The sequence below is a fragment of the Ursus americanus genome, chromosome 15, assembly GCF_024610735.1.
Source record: "Ursus americanus isolate L20-20 chromosome 15, mUrsAme1.1.p, whole genome shotgun sequence".
In the NCBI taxonomy this organism is placed as follows: Eukaryota; Metazoa; Chordata; class Mammalia; order Carnivora; family Ursidae; genus Ursus; species Ursus americanus.
The window spans coordinates 23,921,722-23,947,017 of NC_142141.1; the positions used below are offsets into that span (position 1 = coordinate 23,921,722).

Consider the following 25,296-nt stretch of genomic DNA (forward strand, 5'->3'; position numbering starts at 1 on the left):
CATGGCAAGGAATCAGAACATACTGTTTTAAATTATGAGTTTATACTGATCTATTCACATTTTTCATAAACCCTGATATTTTACTAGTATTTCCTTCATCTCACTGAAAATAATGGTTCCCAAACACATTAGCAGAATTACTTAATTATTTTATCATATAGTATGCTTAAACATTTCAAGTTTTCAATACTAATATCACTTTAACAATAAATGAACAAAAACATAACAGATGAACAAAATCTATTCTTATGTTGATAACTTAGTTATAATATTTTCCATCTCAATGGCTATAAAAATTCAACCAAGTTAAAAATAATTGCATTAACAAGCTAAAAATGCAAACAAGATAAGTATTCAAGGAAGTCTAGTCATATATTAGATGGTCTGTGAAAACTCAAACTCCCCCTTCTTGCTCCCCATAAAATTCTCTTTTTAAGTCATCTTTGCAGATGAATCATTGACACACTTCCCCACATTGATTCTTAATTTCATATTCTAGATGTCATTTTTTGTTTTCTCATTGCCAGCTCTATATCATAATGTTTACCCATCAGACATAGCCTATGTCGACATCTTTTCTATTCCTGTAGTTATAACTAGGAATTTCATCTTCCTTTTGTGCCAGCGAAAGACTTGATGTTTAAGTCCTTATTTGCAATAGCCCCAGAAGAACCCATTTAATCATCTTAATGAGAACCTCCTGTCGTCTATCATATTGTAATGCAAATTGAGGACTCTACATTCTAATGACTTATGCTTTAAATGGATTAAAGAGGTTCTGATACTTTCCTGCCACAGGGAAATATTATTTCTGAGTTAATGAGACTGAAAGATCACGGAATTCTCTAGGAATTCATTCAGTTACTGGTCAGCACTTACTCAGCACTTAACTCGTGCAAATCTGGATTTGTGAGAGATCTCAGGTAATCCTTGAGATGGTTATCTGGAATCTTCTCTAGTTTCCTAAAGGACTATACCTCTTTCAGACCACCAGGAGTTTCATAACTTTGTTGGTAATAGACTGCAGACCCATCGTGACTTATCTCTTCACCACATCGATGCATGGCATGTCACCAGAACTTCTTGGAATCTTTTCACCAGACTAAATAAAACAGCACCTTCGTACAAAGGCTGATATCAATATTTTAAAGCAGGAGAGCTGTTTTGAAGCAGACATTTTTCTATCATCAAAACAAAAAAACTTTTTAACTCCTTTCCTTTATACCTAAAAGAAAATAAAAATATCCAACAAACAAACAAAAGAGCTACTTAGTTTTCATTCATCAGAAATCACAACTCAAGCCCAGGTATTCTGATTTCAGAGTCCACACTTAAAACCACTGTGTTGTGCTGCCCCTCCTGCTTTGCTCTCCCTTCTAAACTGTTCTTTGAGCTAGTTCATGATTTGTGATGCCTGCGCAAAGACAGCATATAAGTTGCTTTCTATTTTGTCAACCTTCATTTTTGACAAAAAAATCTGCACTAAAAAAACTTTTTAAAATCACTATTTTAAACAATTAAAAATTTTACCTTAATCCTTAAGTTTGGGTGTTCAAAAGGACCTATCCAACGTCCTGGCAATGAGAGCTGGTTGGAAACACATTGACATGGAAATTGGGCTAGATTTTCATATAAGCTAAGAGAATCAGTGTATAAAGAACATTGGGGAGGCCATTGATACTACATATTCAGTGAACTGCCTAAGCTTGGCCTCCTAAGACCGGACCATCTAGAAATATAGTCCCTTGGGAGGTATGGCCTGATTAATGATACTCTTTTTGTTGCAGGTGGTGCCAAAAAATTACCAGCAGACGCTGGCTCTGGATTTTATTGAGGTGACCAAGAGGAAGCCTGATCTAATGTCTCATATTGCTTTGGGATTCCTTATCTAAGGAAATCCTTGGTGAGCTCCTGGATATGGCTGTCTGAGGAAGGCCACACCATCCATAATTATACCTGTGAAAGAAAGGTAGGCCAAGCCAGTCATTGGAGAGACCATATGGTATATCTTTTTTCATGATAATGAATATATTGTAAGGCTCTCATACTATACATGTAGTGGTATATTACTTGCAGGTAGATTGGGGCAAACTAAAAGTGTATAGTAGAAATGCTAAATAAACCACTAAAATAAAATTTAAAAAACCAGTTATAGCTAATAATCCAAAAAAAGATAAAAAGGAATCACAACAAATATACAATTAACCCAACAGAAAGCAGAAAAAGTGAAAAGATAACAAAGAATAGATAGGACAATTAGAAAACAAAATTGAGATGATAGGCTTAATCTAACAGTCTAAATGATCACATTAAATATAAAATATCTAAACACCAATTAAAGAATAGGTTGTCATAGTGGATAAAAAGGCACAGCCCAACTTTATACTGCCTATAAGAAACACACTTTAAATATAAAGACACAAATAGGTTAGAAGAATGAAAAAAGATATACCAGGCTAATACAAATTAAAAATTAAACTGAAGGAACTATATTAATATTAGACAAAATACTTTTTAAGTGCACGCAAAACATTTACCAAGGAAGGTCATATTCAGGGGTCGGAAAACAAGTCTCAATAAATTTAAAAGGTAAAGTGTGTTTTCTGAGCAGAACAGTATTAAGTTAGAAATCAGTAACAAAAGTATCTGGACAATCCCCCAATATTGGAAACTAAATGCATCCTTCTAAATAATCCACTGTTTGAAGAAAAAAATCAAAAGGGAAATAAAGTATTATGAACTGAATGAAAATGAAAATATAACATATCTAAATTTGTGGGATACCTCTACAGCAGTACTTAGGGGGAAATATAAGGCACTAAACACCTTTATTGGAAAAGATGAAAGGCCATAAATCAATGAGTCACTTTCCCCCTTAAGAAACTAGAAAAAGGAAAAAAAAATGAAACCCATGGTAAACGGAAGAAAGGAAATAATCATTCAGAGGAAAATATCAAATGAAAAAAAAAGAAAAAATACAGTTGACCCTTGAACATTGTGGGGGTTAGGGGTACCAATCCCCTGTGCAATTGAAAATCTGCATATAACTTTTGACTCCCCAAAAACTCAACTACTAATAGCCTGCTGTTGACTGAAAGCCTTACCGATAACAGTCAATTAACACATAATTTTAACACATATTTTGTATGTTACATGTGTTTATATACTGTATTCTTCCAATAAAGTAAGTTAGGGAAAAGAAAATATTATTAAGAAAATCGAAGGAACAGAAAATATAATTATAGTGCTGTGCTGCATTTATTGAAAAAATATGTATATAAGGAGACTCACACAGTTCAAATCCATGTTGTTAAAGGATCATCTGTAAAGGAGAGTAAAAGCTGGCTTTCTGAGAAGATCGATGTGAGTCACAGTCTCAACAAGATAAAGGAGAGAAGACAAATAATCAGAATCAGAAGTGAGAGAAATGACATAACTACAGATTTTGCAGACATCCAAATAATAAGAAGAAAATATTATGAACATCTTAATGCCAGGAAACTTGATAACTTAGATGAAATGGACAATTCCCTTGAGAGATCAAAATACAAAAATCAAATATGCATCTACATACTAACAACAATCAGAAGCTGAAATTGAAAAACAGTACAAATAACAGCATTAAAATATGAAATGTAGATATATCTAATAAAATATATGTAAAATCTATATACCGAACATTGTACAACACTGCTGAGAGAAAGAGAAAGAACCAAATAGATGGGAAAATGTATCTGGTTGGTTGCGCAGAAGACTCAAGATATCAATTTTCCCTAAATTGGTCTATACATTTGACGTAATCTCTATCAAAATCTTAGCAGGCAATTTTTGTTAGTTTTTGTAGAATTTGACAGGCTGATTCTAAAATTCATATGGAAATATGAAAAACCTAAAATAGCCAAAAAAATTCTTGAAAAGGAAATATAAATTTGGAGAGCCTACTACGCATATTCAGTAATTTCTGTAAAGTTACAAAGTTACAGCGAGTTACAGTTATGAAGACAGCGTGGTGCTAGTTTAAAGTTAGTAAGATATATATGACCCCATTTATATGAGGTCCTGAAATAGGCTAAGTTAATCTATGGTTTAAGAAATCAGAATTGTACGCCTGAAACTAGTATAACACTGTATGTCAACCATACCGGAATTACAAAAAAAAGTGACAGCAGTGGCTACCCCAAGTGAGTGGATTAACTGGGAAGGGACGTGAAGGAAAATTTTTGTTTGATGAAAATGTTCTGTATTCTAATGTGGGCATGCATTTCTTAAAACTCATCTAACAACACCCTAAAATTTTTTGCACTTCACTGTGTTGCTTATACCACAATGAAACAAACAAGACAACAAAAAATCATATTGTAAATGTTTTAAAAAATCTGGCTTTAGAAATGAAAAGTACTTCAGTAAGAGAACAGACTATAGAGGTGAAACCTATTTTATATTTTTAAATCGTAGTTGATAACGTTCTGAGGTTCTGGTTTCTTGGAAAAGGATCTTCATGTTATTAACTATAGTTCTAAATCAATAATATTATTTGGAAAACCTGCTTTAATTATCTGTATTTGTGGGATATTTCCATAATTCCTCCTTTCTAGCATTTCCACTTAAGCATGTAAATTTAGAGTCTCCTTTCCACTGGTTTGTAGCAGAGGTTTCTTGGATCATATATGATTACAAAACAAGCCAAATAACAACAAAAAAGGCTATGGCTGTGCCCTATCTTCAGAATTTCAAACCTCCCTGAGTTGGCTGGACTGGACCAGCACTCTGCACAGACAGACCCACAAGCTTGAAACCCACGGCCAGTGGGCAGAAGTGTCTGTTCAGGGTGCAAGAAGAGGAAGACAAGGAGGACATGTGGTTTTGGGCTGGAAGCCATCTGTGACCACCACCTGACATCTAGGAAGAGTGCTCCTACCTTCAGCCAGGGCTTTGAGGAAAGGGAATCCGATGACAGGCTTGACACGGAGGAGAACCTACCTCCCAGGCTGAGCAGGCTGAGAGTGAATGCAGCTTCTCTGGGTACAGTTCAGGAATGCGACCCCTGGAGAAGTCAGGGCCGGGGCTGCAGTAGTGGAGATGACACCGCTTGATAAAGGTGGGCAGGCTCACCTATTCCTGGCATCACCCAGGAGGCAGCGAGGGGCTCCCTGGGGGGAAGGGGAGCCAGAGCAAGCCCAACAGCAACAGCAGAGGGGCAAGGCCAGTCCAGTAAGACCGCCGCCACCAGTATGGGGACCATGGGCCTCTGTGCAGCCCCGCAGTTTGGCCTAGGGAGAACCTCAAGCTCATGAGCCTCTGCCTCGGCCCGCAGCTTTATGGGAGCACCAAGCACGTTATTGACCCAGAGAATGGCTTGTCGTCTTCTGGTGTAAAAGTCCATGAGAAATACACGGGGAAATGTACCTCCACCCTGCAGGGAAGGCGGGGCAGGCCCCTGCAGCGGATGGCATTTTTCTCTGACTGCCTGGCAGACACTACCACGGAGTCGGAATGAATACAGAGCAAGAACTTGAAAAATACCGTGCTACAGCCTCGTCTATGTGCAAAGGCTGTCTCTTCGAGCCCCCAAGGAGGGCTGCTGTTCTCCCGGCGTGGCCAGCTGCAGCCACATCATTTGACCATGGTCAGGCCTGGCCCCAGGCACTCTTGGTGCTCATTTCACTGCTCCCTTTCGGTTCCACTGTTTGGAAGCAGGCATCGTGAAGGTATTACCGTCGATGTGACAACACGGTCATTGTGCATGCTGCTAGACACTTTTCTTACCAGGTCAAAGTCTATCGTGTAATTGTTTATATTTATAATTTTAATGTGATGATCACATTAAGGGTTAAATTTAAATATATATTTAGAACCTAATGAAATGAAGCACTTAGCAATTTGAAGTTCTATACCTAACCGGGAGAGAGAAAATTCTTGTTTCTTTGTGAAATATCTAAATTCCCGACCTTCCTGTGACACGTTGATGACATGCTCTGAGGCGCACTCAGTGGTATCCGAGGCACTCACAAATAGATCAGGGTGTGTGTGTGTGTGTGTGTGTGTGGTGTTTGGTGAGGTGGGCTGTGTCATGATTATTAGTGATGATGAAAACATTCCCATTCCTTCCCACCAGCTAGGTCATTTTTCCCTCTTTCCACTGGTTTTTCTCCTTTTCCACTCACTCACCAACCTCTTCGCCACTCTTGCCCTTGATTTCCTGTAGGTGCTGTGTGGCTGAAGGCTGTGTGACCCCTTTGCCCTGGAATGATATCAAGTCAAGCACGACAAAGTAGGATTTCCTTTCCCTAGATGTCCCCTCAGCAGGGAGAGTTCATTGTTGAGTTCAAAGCTTGTTTTGAGACCAGTGAATGCCCCAGACTCAGCAGATCCATAAGCAGCACTTACTTTGTTCCTTGGCCTTGTCACCTTCATCCTATGATCCACCTCAGTATGACCACCAAATATCTGTCACCTTCAAGCTCATCCAGCTCTGTATACACTAGACTGGGGGCGGGGGCAGTTTCTCTAACACTCAAAAAGCCACTGTTTTCTGGAAAAGTCATTCTTAAACACTTTCAGAGTGGGGCTGTCTTCTGCTGGATGGAACATGATGGGAGGTGACCCAGAACATGCATCAATTTTTATCTCTCACTTTGAATCCAGCTCTCTTCCACTGGCTGGAGGGTGAACTGAGGGCTACTTAAAGATATATGGAGATTCCTTTCCCAGGCCTGATAAAAATATATGCTCCTTCAACTCTCAGGTTTGCGAAGACTTTAACCCTGCTCTGGCTTCTTCCTGTCTCCCACTCATTAAAACACAGCTGGGGGTTCTGTGTTTCTGTTGCTTTAGAGCTTGTTGTATGGGGAGAGGAAAGGGAAGTTGGTGGTCTGCTGTATATTTTCTTTAAGGGCATGCTAAGTGGGGAGCAGTGCTCATTGTCCTAGCCCCCATCAGGAATGTAAGGGGGTCTTGGGGAGGTAGAAGTGATTCTCTACCAAAGTATGCCAGGTCACAGAGAATTCTTACTCTTCAAAACTCAGAACCCCAAGATTACTAAAATCCAGCTCCTTTTTTGTGATATGTGAGGTTTGTTGTCTCTTGCTATAATCATGGAGGCTCAGTGGGAAATTTTGGCCCTATGATGCCTGTGTAAGCTCAACCATTCTAACCCGTAGTGTTATAAAGTTCCAAATAATTATGGAACAGGAAGTGCTGGTAAGTCCAGGTCCTAGAGCATGGTATTAATGGCTTTTCTCATTTTTTAAAAGCTCTGAATGTTTTTGTTTTTGTAAGGGCAATATTATTATTATTATTATTTAAAGATTTTTTTTTATTTATGTGACGGAGAGACAGTCAGCGAGAGAGGGAACACAGCAGGGGAGTGGGAGAGGAAGAAGCAGGCTCCCAGCGGAGGAGCCTGATGTGGGACTCGATCCCGCAACGCCAGGATCACGCCCTGAGCCGAAGGCAGACGCTTAACGACTGCGCTACCCAGGCGCCCCTGTAAGGGCAATATTATAATAAAAAATTTTAATAGAATATTTTCAGGGAGATAGAAGGGGCAATTCAAGATGGCAGCAGGGTGTAATGCCACTGTCATTGGCCCTCCTTATCCTTCATCACCTTCAAGAAGTCAAAGCCAGCTCTCAAAAAGAGATAAAAAGACCTCTTCTTTTCTCTAAGCCTCAGTTCTTGGGAGACTCTAAACTTCACCCAAAGGCAGCAGAGACAAAAGATACCATTCTCCTTTTAGAAGAAACAAATATATTTGAGAGTACTCTGATTGTGAGAAATTGTGCCTCACCTCTTCAGAGAATTGTAGTAATGAGAGAACCAATTAATTTTCTCTAATTGTATGGAAACATTTCTTTGAGAGAAATTCCGCTGGTAGCAGAGAATGGAGGAGTTACTTCTATGATTGACCATTAGAAACACACACGCCCAGAGACAGGAGTGGGGGGGCCTGTTGGACTTGGTGTCCTTGGTACAGGGTCCCTGAGGAGCATCAAACACAGTTGCTCCTTCTGGAGCCTCACATTCTTCATGGGTCTTCTGATTCTGACTGTGACTGTGTAGAGTACTCTGCAACTTAAGAATCTACTTGAGGGGCACTGGGGTGGCTTAATGGGTTGTACAGCTGACTGTTGATTTCAGCTCAGGTCATGATCTCGGGGTCCTGGGATCAAGCCCATGTCAGTTTCAATATCCTCTTTACCAGAGAAGCAGCTCTGATTTCTAGTAGATCTGGACTCTGCACAGAAGCCAACAGTGTTTTGGTTTTGTGGCATGGCTCTTTTGTCTCTTCTGTCCAGTGGATGAAGCCACTGGAACACACACTTATTCCTGTTTTCTGAGTACTCTTTGGTGGATCCTGTGGTGGGTAGTAGGATGACTTGTTCCTAGGCGTCTCTAACAGGTTGCCCTGAGTAGAGGAGGGCCTCCCTGGGGTGGATGGTCTCCAATCCTACATTCCCTATTTGATCTTCTCCAACCAAAGGTCTCCTAGCATTCTCTGGGTCTTTTCTCTCAAATAAAAGATTCTTGTCCTATTTCCTCTCTTCCTCAGCCTGAGCCCATGAGCCTATGAGCGAAATTTTAGGGAAATAACCTCGTGGCCATCTGGCCTTTTTTACCCACAGGTAAGCATGCAGGAAAGGAGCTATTCAGGCCAGGGACTGAATCTTTCTTCTCCTCGATCTGCATGAGGGTTTCCTCCAAGGGGCTTTTTGTAGCCTCAGCTATGGAATCAGCCTTTGAAATATGGGTGGCAGAAGAGGGAAAGGTGTATTCATAAGTCTGGAGTCAAAGTCAGGAGTTAAGTTCTAAAGACAAAAAGGGTCTAGCTGGGAAATAGGGCCCAGTATCTGAGTGTTCTCTAGAGGAAGAAGGGGAAAAGGAAGATGTGATGTGGAAGAAGATGGTAGGAACAATGTTGCTTTCAGTGTTAAATGGAGCTCTGATGAAGGGACCCCAGTATTGATGGAGGAAACAACAGAAGAGAAAGTGTGGTCCAATCCAGTGGGAAATGGAAGGCCAGAGTGAGTGACTACTCAGTGAAACCCAAAGGTGATAGAGAGTCAAACAATATTTTCCCCCAGCTCCTCTTACCACAGGATGTCTGCTTCTTTGGTTGCTCTATTATATTCCTTGGAGCATATATCTCGTTCTAACTTCTCTAGAAAGTTTCCCTCAAAGGAGAGCTTGCACAGGTGCCTGTAAGAGACAAGAGATGAAGAAGATATCCAGGAGCAGAATGGTGATGGGCTGGCCTAGCAGACCTGGCAAAGGTCACCTTTCTCAAAATTCTTGACTTCATGATACCCCTTTTATCTCTCAACCCAAGGCTTCCTTTCACATTCCATTCTCTTTTCATGCCATCTCCGGGCTACTATGGGGTCCTGGAATTTCAAGAGACAAGCCAGGAAGAGGGACATATGGAAAAATGGAAGAGACAAGTCATCATTTCCAAAGAGAAAGTTGGTCTTGTGTCATTTTTGTGCCTGTCAGGTAAGCTCTCAAGTTAGGAAAATAGCTTATCAGTTGAAGGAAGAAGCAAGAGATCACAGGAGGCTTTGTAAAATGTTCAACTGGGAAAAGACTACTTCAAAAATCAACACTGAGAGCCCCAGAAATCAGGACTTAATGTCAAAAGGTCGATGACAAAATAATAAGGCTAGCCTAGATGCTGTGCAGTGTCATTTACAAAGTGCTACCATGCACATTGTCCCAGCTGATTATCACAACATCTCTGTGAGGTTGCCAAGTCAGATGCTCTCTCAAAGGATGAGTGAATATTAGGGAAGTTAACAACTCGTACAAAGTCCGCTCCCAAAATGTTGCCTTCAAAACAACGTATGTTACTTCTGCTACAACTCAGAAGGCCACCCCATGCGCACAACCCACAGCCCAGCTTCATCAGTGTTGAATTCCCATGGAGGGACACAGAAGGGATTAGAAGTGTCCTAGATTCTGATTTACATCCAATAGGCTTTTCTCAGAGGACTGTATTTTTTGAGGACTAACTTTAGGAAATGATATCCTAGCAATTGTGGACCTGAGGCCTCAGAGAAGAAAAAAAGATTATTCCTGGGGGAGGCCTGGGTTAAATAGCAAAATCTTAGCTTTGAAAGCTTCTACTTTGTTTCTCTTCCTGCTACTGAGGTGATGCTGAAAGACAGGGGACGAAATGACAAGTGGGAGTCATTTCTTACAGTCCTCATTCTAAGCAAGCGACAGACATTCATTAATGAGGAAAGTGACATTCTAAGTTGATTAATTGATCTCCGGATCACTTCCATGCTACTCATTTTTAAAGTAGACATATTTTCTACTGATTCTTCTGTGTAAACTTAAGGAATGGTTTACTGCCTATGGTCCTCAATGGATATTTCAGACAGTAGTCCTCTACTGTAAAGGGACACAGAAACTCACATTTTCCATAACTTGGATGCTCAGTTCTGTCGAATTCTGCTCCATGAGTAGAATCTGTATCAGAGGCTTTCAGAGGCTCAGCATTATCTCCATGTCAGCCTTAACACCAGGGAGAGGCTTGGCGTGGGCACACTTATAATGGGAAGGCAGCAGCTGAACAAGTAATGAAGGCCTGTTTTCCCCAGGTGCCCCGAACTCCATGAACCAATGAGTCAATCCATGGCTCATGAATTGCAGAGTTTGAAAGTTTACCCTGGAACTCTTTATCACATCTAGGTAGGTAGTCTGTAACTTTGTATAGAAACCCTAGTCTCCACTATACTCCTTGCCCACCCAATCTCTTCTCCTGAACAAATGATGTTCTAATCTCTCCTGACAATTCCCATTCCTGTTATCTCTCCATTCCAATAATTGATTAAGAATAGTGGGAGGGGCACCTGGGTGGCACAGCAGTTAAGCATCTGCCTTCGGCTCAGGGCGTGATCCCGGCGTTATGGGCGTTATGGGATCGAGCCCCACATCAGGCTCCTCCGCTATGAGCCTGCTTCTTCCTCTCCCACTCCCCCTGCTTGTGTTCCCTCTCTCGTTGGCTGTCTCTATCTCTGTCGAATAAATAAATAAAATCTTTAAAAAAAAAAAAGTAAAAGAGATAGGGCCAAGTGCAGACACCTGTGAGTTTTGCATGAAAGTGGGACTTGGCGGGGTGGGGGGTACTTTGACTAGATTCCTTTTGTGCTGGAAGTAAACCCAGATGCCAATTGTAGATATGAAGAAGGAGGAGAGGCACCATCATGCAGAGAACTCCAAGAAGTTTTCTAGATTCAGGCTCCTCTTACAGGAGGAGGATGGACTTATCATCTAGTGCTAGAAATACTCCTAGGGGCCTGTGGGAGAAGAGCCTTCTGAATTTTCTGATTCCTGATTCACATCTCCCTTGAGATGGGAACTGAAAGTTCCAATTGTTGATGAATTTGCATGTCACAGTTCAGGCCTGTTTGAGTGCAGTGTATGGACCCCTGCAGGAGGCAGACAGGGCCCCTCAGCAGAGAATATGGAGCTGGGCCACAGGCCAGGCAGAGAACAGGGGCTAAGGGTACCTGCAGCTTTCCATGTCTCTGTCCCCTGGGAACTTCACACAGAAGACCAGTGCCCAGAAGAAATAATCCTCCAGGAAGGGAATGAAGAAAACTATTAGTGAGGAACATTTATTTAGTTTATGGTTGTTTAGAGAAGGACTATTACACTGGAGAAGACCAATTTTATATTCTGATCATAGTTCTATTTTGAAAAAATATATTACTCCAACGTGAGATATTAGCGCCTCAAATGAGTACACAAGATTTTTGCACTTCACTGTGTGTTAATTATATGTCAGTGAAAGAAACAAGAAACAACAGAAATCATATTATAAATAGAGCAAAAGCAAAAATTTTAAATGTATCACCAGTAATGGAAATTATTCCAGTGAGAAAGGATAATAGAAAGGCTCTACTATTTCATATTTCTAAAGGACAGTTCAGTGTTCCCCCTAAGACGTTTACCTCTTAGAAAATGATAAAAGAATGTGATTAATGATTATTCATATTAACAATTACAGTTAAAAGCAACAGAATTATTTGGAAATAATAGCTGGTGGGATTATAATATCTTGTTCTAATATCTTTATGCAGATATTTCTATTTTTACCCGTGTACAATTCTGACTTATGTCTTCACATTTATAGTCCCCTTTTTATTAGTTTGCATCGCAAGTTCTTTGAATTACGTATCATTACGAAAAAAGACAATGGTTTTTCCCGTCTTCATAATTTCAGATTGTCTCATCCATCTTTATTGACATTCTTCATTAATGACATCTTCATTCAAGATAAGATCACTACCGTCATGGGAGTAAAAGGCACAGCATAGGCAATAGGCGTCAGTGGTCCTGTACTAGTGACGTACGGGGACAGCTGGGAGCTACACCTGTGGTGAGCATGGCATAATGTCTAGAGCTCTTGAATAGCTGTGCTGTATAACTGAGACTTATGTAACCTTGGGTGTCAACCATACTCAAAAAAAAAAAGAAAGAAAGAAAAGAAAAGAAAAGAAAAAAAAAAGTCCAGCAGCAGGTAAACTTGCCATCTCTAATAACTTCCCAAGGGCTGTTTTAACTCAGCTTTAAAGTAGAATGTGCTAATGCTTGGACCAAACATTTGTGCTGGTTTTTATTTCTGTTTTTCCTAAATTTGGTCACTCTCATACCTTTTAGGTGTGCTGCTTGCTACTTTTAAGTCACATCCTTTTCTCTGCCATGCCCTATACCAGTATGACCAAAATACCTGGTACAAGATTCTCCAGTCACATCATCTCCATGATTTTATCTTCTCCATGAGATAAAACCATGGAAACTCGGAATCATTGAACCAGAGAATCTTGGAACTAAGCACACAAGGGAGCTCACAGTATAATTTCTTACCTTGAGGTTAAAAAGACATCCTTTTCTGATAACGGAGAATATTTTGCCTTTTATATATCTTTAGTTTAAGAATGTAGAGTACGTACATTCCACCATTTCACATAGATGATAAACATGCTAATATATCTTGGTTGCTTATATTTAAATTGAAATAATTGTTATATATTCTGGTGAATTTTCCCTCTTTATTGCTAGTAACCTCCTCTCCCTGTCAATGAAGTCTATTTTGTCCAGTGTAAATAGAGTGATATGACAGCTTTCTCTTTATTAGTGTTTGAATGATACCCATTTCTTCATTCCTATGCCCTAAATATTTCTGTATCTTAAAATGTATGTCTAATAGAAGCATATAGTTTAAAAACTCACTTTATTAATCTTTGCCTTTTTTGCAAAATATGTAGTCTACTAACAATAAATTAGATTTTGATATATTTGGGTGTACATGTAACATCTTACAATATGTTGTCCATTTCTCCTGTTTTTGTTTTGTATACATTTCTTATACATTTGTATTTCTATATACATTTGAATAGGCTGAATATTTTTTAACATTCTATTTTTCCTTCCTTTTAGCTTGTTAGTTATGCATTCCTCTACTAATCCTTTTCTGGTTACCCTAGACAAACGAACACATAATTTATATTTATTCAGCTCTAATATATGTCAATATGGATACCACTTACTAGTCAAATCCAGATACTTAGAACAATTTAACTCTATTTACTCCCCTCCTAATTTATGTTCTCATGTTTCTATATATTTATATGTATATTATTTTATATGTCTATATGCACTGTAGACACAGAGACAGAGAGAGATGGTGTGCAGCTGTATTTCTCCTACTCCTTATAGCTCTTTTTCCTGGGATTTTTGTGAAGCACAGGACACTCCATACCTAAAATCAGTCATTGGTCTCTCATCTACATTTTTCTCATCTCCCAGGCCCTTTGTTTCCTCTGTTCCCTGCTTATCATTGGCTGTCCCACCACACTAATCTGCCTCCTCCAGCAAACAACCATTGAAATTGTATTTACAAAAATGGTTTCCTCTCTCTCTCTCTCTCTCTCTCTCTCTTTTTAGAGCTGGGGCGGAGGGAGAGGTAGAGACAATCTTAAGCAGGCTCCGTGCCCAGGGCAGAGCTGAATGTGGGGCTCGATCTCACAACCTGAGATCATGACCTGAGCCGAAATCAAGAGTTAGATGCTCAACCAACTGAGCCACCCAGGTGCCCCAGTGGTTTCTATTCTTGAATAGATAAGCCAGGATTGGATATAGCCAAGGGATAGAATAGGAGTTGGAATGGATAAGACAGATCTGTGAGTAGACCCAACTTTATGATAGGAGAGAAGCAGACTGGCAGACATTGTGACTTGTTGTCTGCCATTTGCCCAGTCTGTGGACCAGAGAGCTCAGCTTAGCCCCCCGGGGTATACACTCGACATGATGGTGCAAGAAGACAGGACCTTCAGATGCGGAGACTAAAGTGGGAAGATATTTGAAAGGGTTGACTAGTAATGAGAAAGGGATTCAGAAATTAGAAGGGAGTCTGGTATGTGTAAAAGAGAGGAAAAATAAGAAATATAGGGCTTTGGGGAAAAGAGTTACAAGAGCTGGAAAGCAGGAAATCCACATGGAAGGACAACTTGGGAGGCAAATGGGATGCAGGCTGATGACTATCTGGAATATTGCTATTCGTGGGGGACAGAGGCAGTGAAGGTGGCAGACCACACGATGATTCTCTTAAAGCTCATATCACTTTTACTCACATTCCATTGTCTTAAATTAGGTTATATGTTCAGGTCTGAAATATATGGTGCAAAAATTTCCTCCATGAATGGCCTGGTGTGGCAGACAGACTCTAAGGTAGACTTTAATTATACCCAACATCTTGATTTTCACCCCCTGTGTAACTCCTTCGTATGTGGACAAGACCTGTGACTTACCTCTTACCCACAGACTATGGCAAAGGTGACGGGGTGTCACTTCTGTTATTATGTAACAAAAGATGAAAATGTCTCACTAGTGGATGTTCTTCCTTGCAGATTTTGATGAACGTTCTGTTCATGTTGAGAGCAGTCATAAGGAGAGAACGCCACGTGACAAGGTGGCTTAAGCTGACAACCAACAAGGAAAAAAAAAAATCCATGGGAAAAATGAATTCTGCCAATTACCTGCACGAGCTTGGAAGCATATCCTTTTCCAGGTGAGCATTCAAATGAGACCGCAGCCCTGGCTGACAACTTCTTTAGAGCCTGTGAGATACACTGAAGCAAAAGTCCCAGTTACATTGTGCTTGGGCTCCTGATTTGCAAAATCTATAACATAATACACAAGTATTTTTTAAGCTACGAGTTTATGGTAATTTGTCATGCAGCAATAGTTAACTACTATGCCCATATTTGAGGGGTTTGATAGGAAAGGGTAGAAGATATTTTTGAAAAATAATTCAATCTGCTGTAGTCCACTTTTCTGGTCACAAGTATTTACCCCCTTTAACTTAGCATGCAAAATATCCTCACCCCCTCCCAAAAGGAGGTGAAATTTTCTATCATTTCACCCTAAGGTTCAAAGTCCAGAATCTCCTGTTAGTTTCTATGTAGGGTTCAGATGTAACCTCTCTTAATTCAGAGACTTGTGAACTAAAAACCACAAGTTACCTGCCCCCACACCCAAGAGCCAGTAAAAGAACAGAGACAGGATAAGCACAATGAACATTCCCATTTGGAAAGAGAAAGGTGGGAGACTGTGGTAATGTCTTACCTCGATGGCTATTAATGAACAATTCCTTCTGGTATTTCTCTCGTTTAGTCCCCTCCTCTTGAATTGAGGCTGGCCTTGTGACTTGTTTAAATAGTAAAATGCTGCAGAAGTAAGTTTGTGCTAACTCCTATCCTAAGCCTTAAAAAAGGGCTGAGAGCTTTTTGTACTCCGAGGATCCAGCCACCCTAGAGAAGAGTGTGATTATCCTGAACTACAACACTTTTAAGGAAGCCTAAGTGAGCCAGCTGGAGCAGCCACATGCAGGAGAATCAAAGTGCTCCAGATGATAGCCCCACATGCAATTTCAGCCTTCAGCAAAGGCCCAACTGCCACCATCGTGGACATTCCCAATCAACTGAACCTCCAGTGAACCATCTTGAACATTCCAAGCCAGCTGAACCCTCAGATGACTCTCACCACAGTTCACACCACTTAGAGAAGAACTACCCAGGTAAGCCCAACTAACCCACAGACTATGGGCATCGATAATTGTTGCCGATTGAAACCAGTAAACAAGGCAAGTGGCACAGGCCCCAAGCAGTTGGCTTCATAGCTGTGTCTGTATGTGCACAGGGATCGCTAAGGTGGGAGCCTTAGTGGTGAAAGCAATAGTGGTGACAACAGGGGGTACAGCCCCAGGAGAGAAGAGGGGCTCCGCATGGAGCAGCAAGCACAGGGACCTGGCTGGCTTGCTGCCCACTCCCAGATCCCACCCCTATAGTGACTGTAATTATTAACTCTTTGGCCTGAGCACCAGAACAGGTGCTGTAGATGCCCAAGCAATAACCTTTGGCAGCAAATTATGACAAAATAACAGCATACCCATGGACATTGCAATAAAGCATATCAAGGAGTTATTAGAATTCTTCAAAGAGTTCAGAGTCTCTGAAAATTTGAAAATTGCTGGGTCAGTGCAAATATCCACAGGCTTAGAAATACAAATTACGTGTAAAAATCACCCAGTCCAACAGAAAAAACTCCATTGTTCTTTTACATGAAGCTTTGCATAAACCAATTATCAAAAGACAATTTGAAAATAAATTTTTCCTTTCAATGGAACATACACAATGCAGAAACAGGTGTTTTGCGTTATTTCATGAAAGCATTTTTGGTTTCTTGCATGACCCTCCGCAAGTTACAGAAAATGTTATAGGAAACATTAAATTGCCATTGCATGACCTTCAAAGTTAAATTCAGACAGGAAACTGAGCTATATGAGGAGCTAAATCTTTTTAGAAGAAGTGTTGTGAAACTCATCAACTGTAAATGTACTATAATTTATACAATAGCTAAATCGTGGAAGGAGCCGAGATGCCCTTCAACAGATGACTGGATTAAGAAGTTGTGGTCCATATATACAATGGAATATTACTCAGCCATCAGAAAGAACGATTACCCAACATTTGCAGCAACATGGACGGCACTGGAGGAGATAATGCTAAGTGAAATAAGTCAAGCAGAGAAAGACAATTATCATATGGTTTCACTCATTTATGGAACATAAGAAGTAGGAAGATCAGTAGAAGAAGAAAGGGAAGAAGAAAGGGGGGGTAAAGAGGAAGGGGGAATGAACCATGAGAGACTATGGACTCTGGGAAACAAACTGAGGGCTTCAGAGGGGCAGGGAGTGGGGGAATGGGATAGGCTGGTGATGGGTACTAAGGAGGGCACGTATTACATGGTGCACTGGGTGTTATACGCAAGTAATGAATCATGGAACTTTACATCAAAAACTAGGGATGTACTGTATGGTGGCTAACATAATATAATAAAAAAATATTATTAAATAAAAAAAGAAAGCAAATATTAAAAGGAAAAAATGTATACATCAAGATAATTTATCAGAAATATGTCCCAGTGTTGTCACAGTCTATAAAATATTCTTAACAGCTCCAGTAACAGTTGCATCAATGGAAATAGTCTTCTCAAAATTAAAAATTATCAAAAATTAGTTGCAATCTTGGATTTGCCAAGAGCAACTCACTTTGCTTTCAATTATATCAATTTGATAATAAAGTTACTAGAAGTATAAATTTTGAAGACATAATAAATAAATTTGCATAAAGGCAAGCCAAAAATATCTGATCAATCATACAGTATTTTTTCCATTATTTTATATAAATTATGGCACCAAAATAATATTTTTTACAATTTTAAAATTTATCTTATATATCACTATTACCTCTATTATATTTTATAAGTGACATAATATTTTTAAAGGTAAAATCTTTATATTTTAGTATCCTTAGTAGTCCTTTCTTTTAAATTTTTTTTTTAAGATTTTATTTATTTATTTGACAGGGAGAGAGACAGCCAGCGAGAGAGGGAACACAAGCAGGGGGCATGGGAGAGGAAGAAGCAGGCTCGTAGCGGAGGAGCCTGATGTGGGGCTTGATCCCAGAACACCGGGATCACACCCTGAGCCGAAGGCAGACGCTTACGACTGAGCCACCCAGGCGCCCCTCTTTCTTTTAAATTTTTGAACAAGGGTCCCCATGTATTCATTTTGCACTGGGCCCTAACATAATATAGTATGTTACACACACTCCTATTTACTCAGTTATTTTTGTTTTATGATTAGAATTTTTCATTTGTAGGCCATATATAATATGCTTTAATCTTCTTTGAGTTAATTTATATATTGATGCATTTTATAAAATTATATGCCTTTAAGAAAATTGTAATATTTAACATGATGCTCCGCGTGCACTGCCATTGAATCTCATCTGTACTAGAAAGATCACAAATAGTGATTTGTATTATTTGAAGGAAAGTAACAGGAGTGCCAACCACCACCCTAGTCTTGATCCCACAGCTCCAGCTACTCTGGCCTCATTGCTGTTCCTGGAAATGTCCCAAAAGCTTAGAACAAGGTCTGTCACAGAGTAGGTATCCCGTAAATATTTGCTGAATGACTTGAGTAAAAAATTTCTTGATTCTGTGCATGGGAAAATAGAGGTTTAAGTAACTGCAGCTCTTCAGCTTGTTAAATGTTATTTAATACATATTTTGTAGGGATAGAGAACATACGACCTAGGATTGCCTTTAGCTGAAAATGTGGTTGTTTGAGGAAGGGTAGGCCTGGGAGCTTAGAGATGATAATGTAAGAGTCAGTGAGCATCAGCTGAGATTGGGAGAAACGAGGTAGATTCTATGATAAGCTAGCAGCGATTGGGTAAGGACTAAATCACTCAGTAATCGTAACAGGTTACTTCATATGTATGATGACTTCTTTGTGTTCATGGTACCTACACCCCTTACTGACCAGAAAGGTCCATGAATTAGATCTGCTATTTCTGGCCTGAGCACGGTGGCTCTTGTGACATTGGCAGCAATATATTTTTGGCATCTGATTCAAGTGACAGAGAAAAGTCCAGATAAGTTCTTAAGTTGCCATTGCCATAATTAAGACCCTGGGCTGAATGCTTTGAAAAACAAAAACATCAAAGTTCTCAGAATCTTCACTTAAGCCATGTGGCTTAAGGTTAAAGACTGGCAGGAAAAATTTAAGTAATAGTGTAAGTGACCTACTTGACAACTCTTTCTTCTACATTTGAGGAATTTTCTGGATACGTGTTGCTTCATATTTTTAAAGTAGTTACATAGGATAGAAATTTAAAATTCATTTATCTAAAATGCCTACAAACTCATTGTAATTATGTGTGTATATATATAGATGATTCATTCTAGTTGAATTATTCTCTTTATCCCAAATAGTTTTCTTTCTAATGCTGAATCCCCTCAGATTTTGCATTCAAAATCTGAACAGTATCACAGGATATTTGATGCATAAGTTAGATCCCCATGGAAAATTAAGCCAAGTGTCATGGGCTCCATGATAAAATATCTACTTCATAAACAAGAACCAAATTAATCATAATACGGAGTAATTTTTGTTTCTAGTTATTGTGAAGTTGATGTTATCATTTAGACATATAGTCCTCAAGGTTATATTCATTATAATTACTGGGTTTACGCCAGTCCAGCTGAATGTTTGGAGCGGTATAAACATGGATTCAAACCCAAAAATGGGGGCACCTGGGTGGCCCCGTGGGTTGAGCCTCCGACTTGGTTTCTGCTCAGGTGGTGATCCCAGGGTCCTGAGATGGAGCCAACTCAGGCTCTGTACCCTGCCAAAGGCTCTGAACTCAGTGTGGAGGCTGCTTAGAGCTGTCTCTTCCTCTCCTTCTACCCCGCCCCCTCTGTGCTCACACTCGAACATGCGCATACTCTCTCTCTCTAAAAAAAAGATAAATCTTAAAAAAATAATATTTTCTCAGCTCTAGCAACTGGAAAAGAAGCTTGACATATGGTAACGTGGAGATGTTTTATGGAAATATCAAGTTGATACTCTTTCCAGTTGTACTAGATTCAACAAGTACCAAGAGTTTTGACTCCATCTTACCCAGGCTCTGTTACAACACCACACAGACACTGAGAATAGTAGGCACATATGCTGTTCAGATTTCGAGTGTTGAGTAAATAGGATTTCCTGAAATGAACAGAAGAGAAAAAGAAGGCTCATAATTACTTGATGGCTTTGGCCCAATCTAACTAGAGTGATGGCGTTGCCACTCATAGAGTCTGGGTAACTGTTGATGAAACAGAGGGAAAGTAATAGTTCCATATATGTTTATCTTTCTATCAATATGTAAGAGCACCTTAATAGTAGGGAAATATAGCTTTCACTTGATGTAAGTTGCAATTTTTATTGTTTTATGGTTATTTTTAAACATTGCTAATTATACATTTTCGGTAATTGTACAATTATTTTGATAATTGTATTTAATTGTGGGTACATTTTTCATTAGACTTTTAAATGCCTTTCTCACACAAAGATTTTTATAACTCTTAATCTTCTTAAATACATTTTAATTTAATCTTAACATTTAAATCTTTGATCTATTTGAAGTTATTCTACAGTGAAGTATGTAATATAAGTGAAAATTTCTTTTTCCCCCAAGGGCTATCTAGTAGTCTCAAGTTTCAAGTCTAATTATTGAATATTTCATCTTTTTTAGGCTAATACTAATCGCCAACTTTATACTATGTGAAATTTATGTATACGATTGAGCTTACTGTTTTGTTCTATTGAGAAGATAATATACGAAATCCAAGTTTGGAAATTTGAATCTCAAGAGCCATCGGAACATCTGCGTATCTCTGAATCCTTCCTCAAATTCACCTCCATTGTTCATGCTCTTCTGCCTCAGTGAAGTCTGATGTGCTGCAAATATTGAAACATGCTTGAACTTCATCAGGTGCAAACTGATCAAGGTACCATTTCTATTTCTAATTTACTCTAAGTATGTTCATTCCATCTGTCCTCCCTGCTGCCTTTGGCCTTGCTCCCTGCTTTGCATTGCATGCCCCATGGATCCTCCCCTTGGACAGAGATGGGAAGCTGGAAAATATATAAAAAGAAGTTCTAGACTCTGAAGAATTATAAGCCCAGAGGATGGCTAAGAGAGGTGAGGGTCAGAAACATTCTCACTGGAGCCCAGTGCATGCTCAGAAATGTGTCATTGTCTTCCTCCAGGTGACTTAAGAGAAGCCACATTTCACAATGCACAGTACAGTGCCTGGGAGCACAAGATGATCCGGCATATGCTAATTCACTCTCAGTACTTCCTGCCACTCTCTGTGCTGTGATTCATGCAGGTCCCTGCAAAAAGAAGAGAATTAACAACAGCTCTGTAACTCTCTCCTCCATGTAAACAGTCTCATGGAGTTTACAAGTAGGAAGATAACCAAAGAAGTTCTCCTCTAAGAATGTTTTTAGCAGAATTTTTGCATTGTTTATTTTAAACTAATCGGGAATTTATGGATCCGGGGCACAACTGAGAGAACAGATGTCGGTCAGGTAGTTCCCTGTGTAACTGGTGGAATGTAAAAACGAAGAAGCTCTGAACTTAAACAGCTTCCTAGGGCAAGCCGTACGACACATGTACAACACACACAGTGAGCACTCATCTCTTCCCCTGAAAGCAAAATATATCCCAGTGCAAAAATCTTTTTGGAGGTACAGATGATAGTTTGGACCTTTCCAGAGATAGATGTTGCTATCTGTGCTTGCTTTTGCTTGTATCCCTCACTAATTATTAGTAAAATTTGCTATTAAGTACAGTGCTAGCTTCGGCAGCACATATACTAAAATTGGGAAAATACAGAGATTAGCAGGGCCCATGCACAAGGATGACATGCTATTAAGTAAAGTGCATACTTTCTAGGGCTCTGCTTTGACAATTTTACCTCCGTGGGTAGAGTGTGAGGACTTTTAATCAGAACTGGGTCATTCGACCAGCTTTTAGTGTGCTTCTGAAACTGCGATAAATTCTTACACTCAGCTTCCCGTTATTATCTTATTTTCTCCAAAATTTTCAATTATTTCAGGTCTTTAAATTTTCTGGTTCTTGTCTTTTTCTGCTATGTTTGATTCCCTAGAGGGGTAATCATTAATTTTGATAAAATTATTCATAAAATCATTGTTTTCTCCCTAAATTGTACAGGAGATCACAGTCTTTCTGTTTGGTTCATCATATTCAAAACACTCAAACTAGAATCAAAACACTTGATTTCTTAGTTGAGCTGCTTATTCCCTTCTCATTTTACAGGAATAGAAAATTCCTCATATGTTCTCATCAAGAACAGTGATGCCAAAGTCCATCCGGTGTGTAAAGCTGCAGGGTGGTACCCAGAGCCTGAGGCAACCTGAAGAACTCTAAGGACATAATTTAAAACCACCTTCTGAAAATGACAGCACAAATGGGAAAAGCCTATTCTCCAATGAACCTTCAGTCCTGGTAACTGAACTCAAAAAGACTGTCCTCTGTTCCATCCTCAACTCTAGGCTCAACCAGAAAAAGGGGACAGCTCTTTCTGTTTCAGGTTAGTGTTCATAATTATATCTCATTGCCTGGAGAAGTGTTTTAAAATGGAACCCATATTGTTGAGTTTCCAACAGAAAGGAGAATGATACTGAGCTCCTGTACCGTACTTGTTAGGCAGCCTTACCAAATGTACTACATCATTCTCTTCTCTCTCTTTGTTATTTTCTTCTTTCTGCTGGCTTTGAGTTTATGCTGTTCTTCTTTTTCTAGTTTTTTAAGGTGTACAGTTAGGTTGTTGAATTGAAATGTTTCTTTTTTAACATAAGTGTTCACACCTGTAAATTGTCTCTTTAATACTGCTTTTATTGTATTCTATAAATTTTAGCATGTTTTTTTTTTGTTTTCATTTGTCTCCAAATATTTTCTAATATCCCCTGCAATTTCTTTGACCTGTTAGTTGCCTAAAAGTGTGGTGTTTAATTTCCACATACTTGTGAATTTTTTGGTTTTCCCTCTGCTATTTTTATTTTCATTCCACTGTGATTAGAAAGATACTTAGTGCGATTTTAGTCTTTTAAAATTTATTAACAATTGTTTTGTGGCCTAACATATAGTCTATCCAGAAGAATGTTCCATGTGCACCAAAGAAAAATATATTGTTGTTGGGAGGAATGTTCTATATGTCTGTTAGGTGTATTTGGTCCTTTGGTGGTGTTCAAGTCCTCTATTTCTTTATTGACATCCTGTCTGGTTGTTTCATACATTATTGAAAGTGGGGTATTGAAGTGCCCTACTCTTGTAGATCTGTCTGTTTCTGTCTCCAATTCTAACAATGTTTGTTTCACACAGTTTGGAGATATGTTTGTTGCATCTATGTGCATAATTGTTATATCTTCTTGGTGAATTGATCCTTTTATCAATATATAATGTCCTTCTTTGTCTCTTAGAACAGTTTTTGACTTAAAGTCCATTTTATCTGATATTAGTATAGCCATCCTGCTCTCTTTTAGCTACTATTTGCATGGATATCTTTTTCCCATCCTTTCACTTACACATTATGGTGCCTTAGATCTAAAGAGAGTCTTTTGTAGACAGCATATAGTTGGATCATTTTTTTAATCGATTTTGACAATCTCTACCTTTTGATTGTGAATTTTAATCCATTTACATATAAAGTAATTGCTGATAAGATAGGACTTAGTTCTGCCATCTTGTTATTTGTTTTTCTATGTCGTGTAGTTTTTGTACCTCACTTCCTTCATTACTACTTTTCTTTGTATTTAGTAAATTTTTTGTATTTGTGTGTTTTTATTCCCCTGTGGCTTCCTTTGGTATATATCTTATAGATACTTTTTTGTGGTTACCATGGGGGTTACATAAAACATCCTAAATTTATAACAATCTATTTTGAATTGATACCAATTTACTTTCAGTCATATCCAAAAACTCTATTTCTTTTTAGCTCTACCTCTCCTTTGTTATTTATGCTATAAATTAAATTTTATATATTGTGAACCTATTAATATAGATTTATTACTTTTTATGCATTTTCTTTTAAATACTATAGAAAATAAAAAGTGGAGTTACAAGCCAAAAGTACAATACAAGCATACCTCAGAAATATTGCAGGTTCGGTTCCAGACCACTGCAATAAAGCAAATATTGCAATAAAGCAAATCAAATGAATTTTTTGATATCCCAGTACATTTAAAAGGTGGTTTTTAAATAATTAAACAACCATGCCTCCCTCCTGCCCTCTTTGTCTTTCCTCTTCTCACCTGGCTCTCATCTACAGCCATCTCTGGTATCACAGCCTGGGGTCAATATGAAAAAGCCAACTTCATACTCAGTTGGATACACGTCACATACAATTTATGACCTAACCATCTGTTCCTCATGAACAGTGTCACCCTTTTGACCTGTATTCACAATCTCACAACTTTTAAGACATGGTCAAAATAAATTTCTCCATGGAACTTACTAGGATCACTTCCTGGAATTCACAGAGTATGTTCCGTTTTCTTTGCTAATTATAGTGGCAGACATAGAGTAATTATTCATACTTGTGTGCCAGATTTTTTTCCGTCCCTTCCTTCTCTATGTTTTCTGAAGTTCCATGGTCTTTACTAAAACTGTTTTCATCACAGTTGACCTTGGTTTGGAGATCAGGAACTTTGTCTTCTTATTCTTCATCAATCTATGTAATGTGCTTTTTTCTTTAACTAAAGGAAAAGTACAGACATTTTAGTACAATGAGTTTCTACATGTTGACCCTAGGGTAATAAATCATCCGGGTTTGTCTGGAACTAGACCAGTTTAGTAATGAAAGTTGTGTGTCCCAGGGAACCCCTTCTCATGATACAAAAACTCCCAGTCTTCTGTAATGGGTGCAGAAGGTTGGAGGAAAACTCTAAAACCAATATAGCAGACCTCAAAAGTAGGTCTGAAAGAACATTCGTTTTAATATCAAATGAATACAGCATAGATTATGTGCCTTCTTTAGTCACTGCCACTGTTTTATCCCTGAGCCCTGACATTAGGAATCACAATTTATAGTTCATAATAATAAATCACCCATTGTTACATCAATGTGTGCCAATTAATTGCCTTGTACTCATGAGCATTACCCATCGACCTTTGATTTTCTTGTAGATTAACTACTGTGCATTGTATCGAGATAGTGCTAAAATTTTTTGTGAAAAAATTCTGGCTGAAAATTTCCCAAATTTGATGAATAGTACAAACTCAAAAGATCTAAGAAATTCAGTGAACCCAAGGTATAAGAATCATGAAAACTATACAAAGTCAGACCATAATCAAATTGCTTAAATCC

The 25,296-nt window shown here is 38.9% G+C and overlaps 1 long non-coding RNA gene and 1 other non-coding gene across 2 annotated transcripts; both read left to right on the forward strand.

Annotated features, from left to right (window-relative positions):
* Positions 1–1,475: 1,475 nt before the first annotated feature.
* Positions 1,476–23,961, forward strand: LOC123803669 (uncharacterized). The gene is made up of 5 exons (XR_015726853.1): positions 1,476–1,969; positions 14,916–15,076; positions 15,682–16,084; positions 20,655–20,910; positions 22,248–23,961. It is a non-coding gene; the product is annotated as an uncharacterized LOC123803669 (long non-coding RNA).
* Positions 21,760–21,863, forward strand: LOC123803718 (U6 spliceosomal RNA). Its single transcript, XR_006782957.2, has one exon. It is a non-coding gene; the product is annotated as a U6 spliceosomal RNA (small nuclear RNA).
* Positions 23,962–25,296: the final 1,335 nt, after the last annotated feature.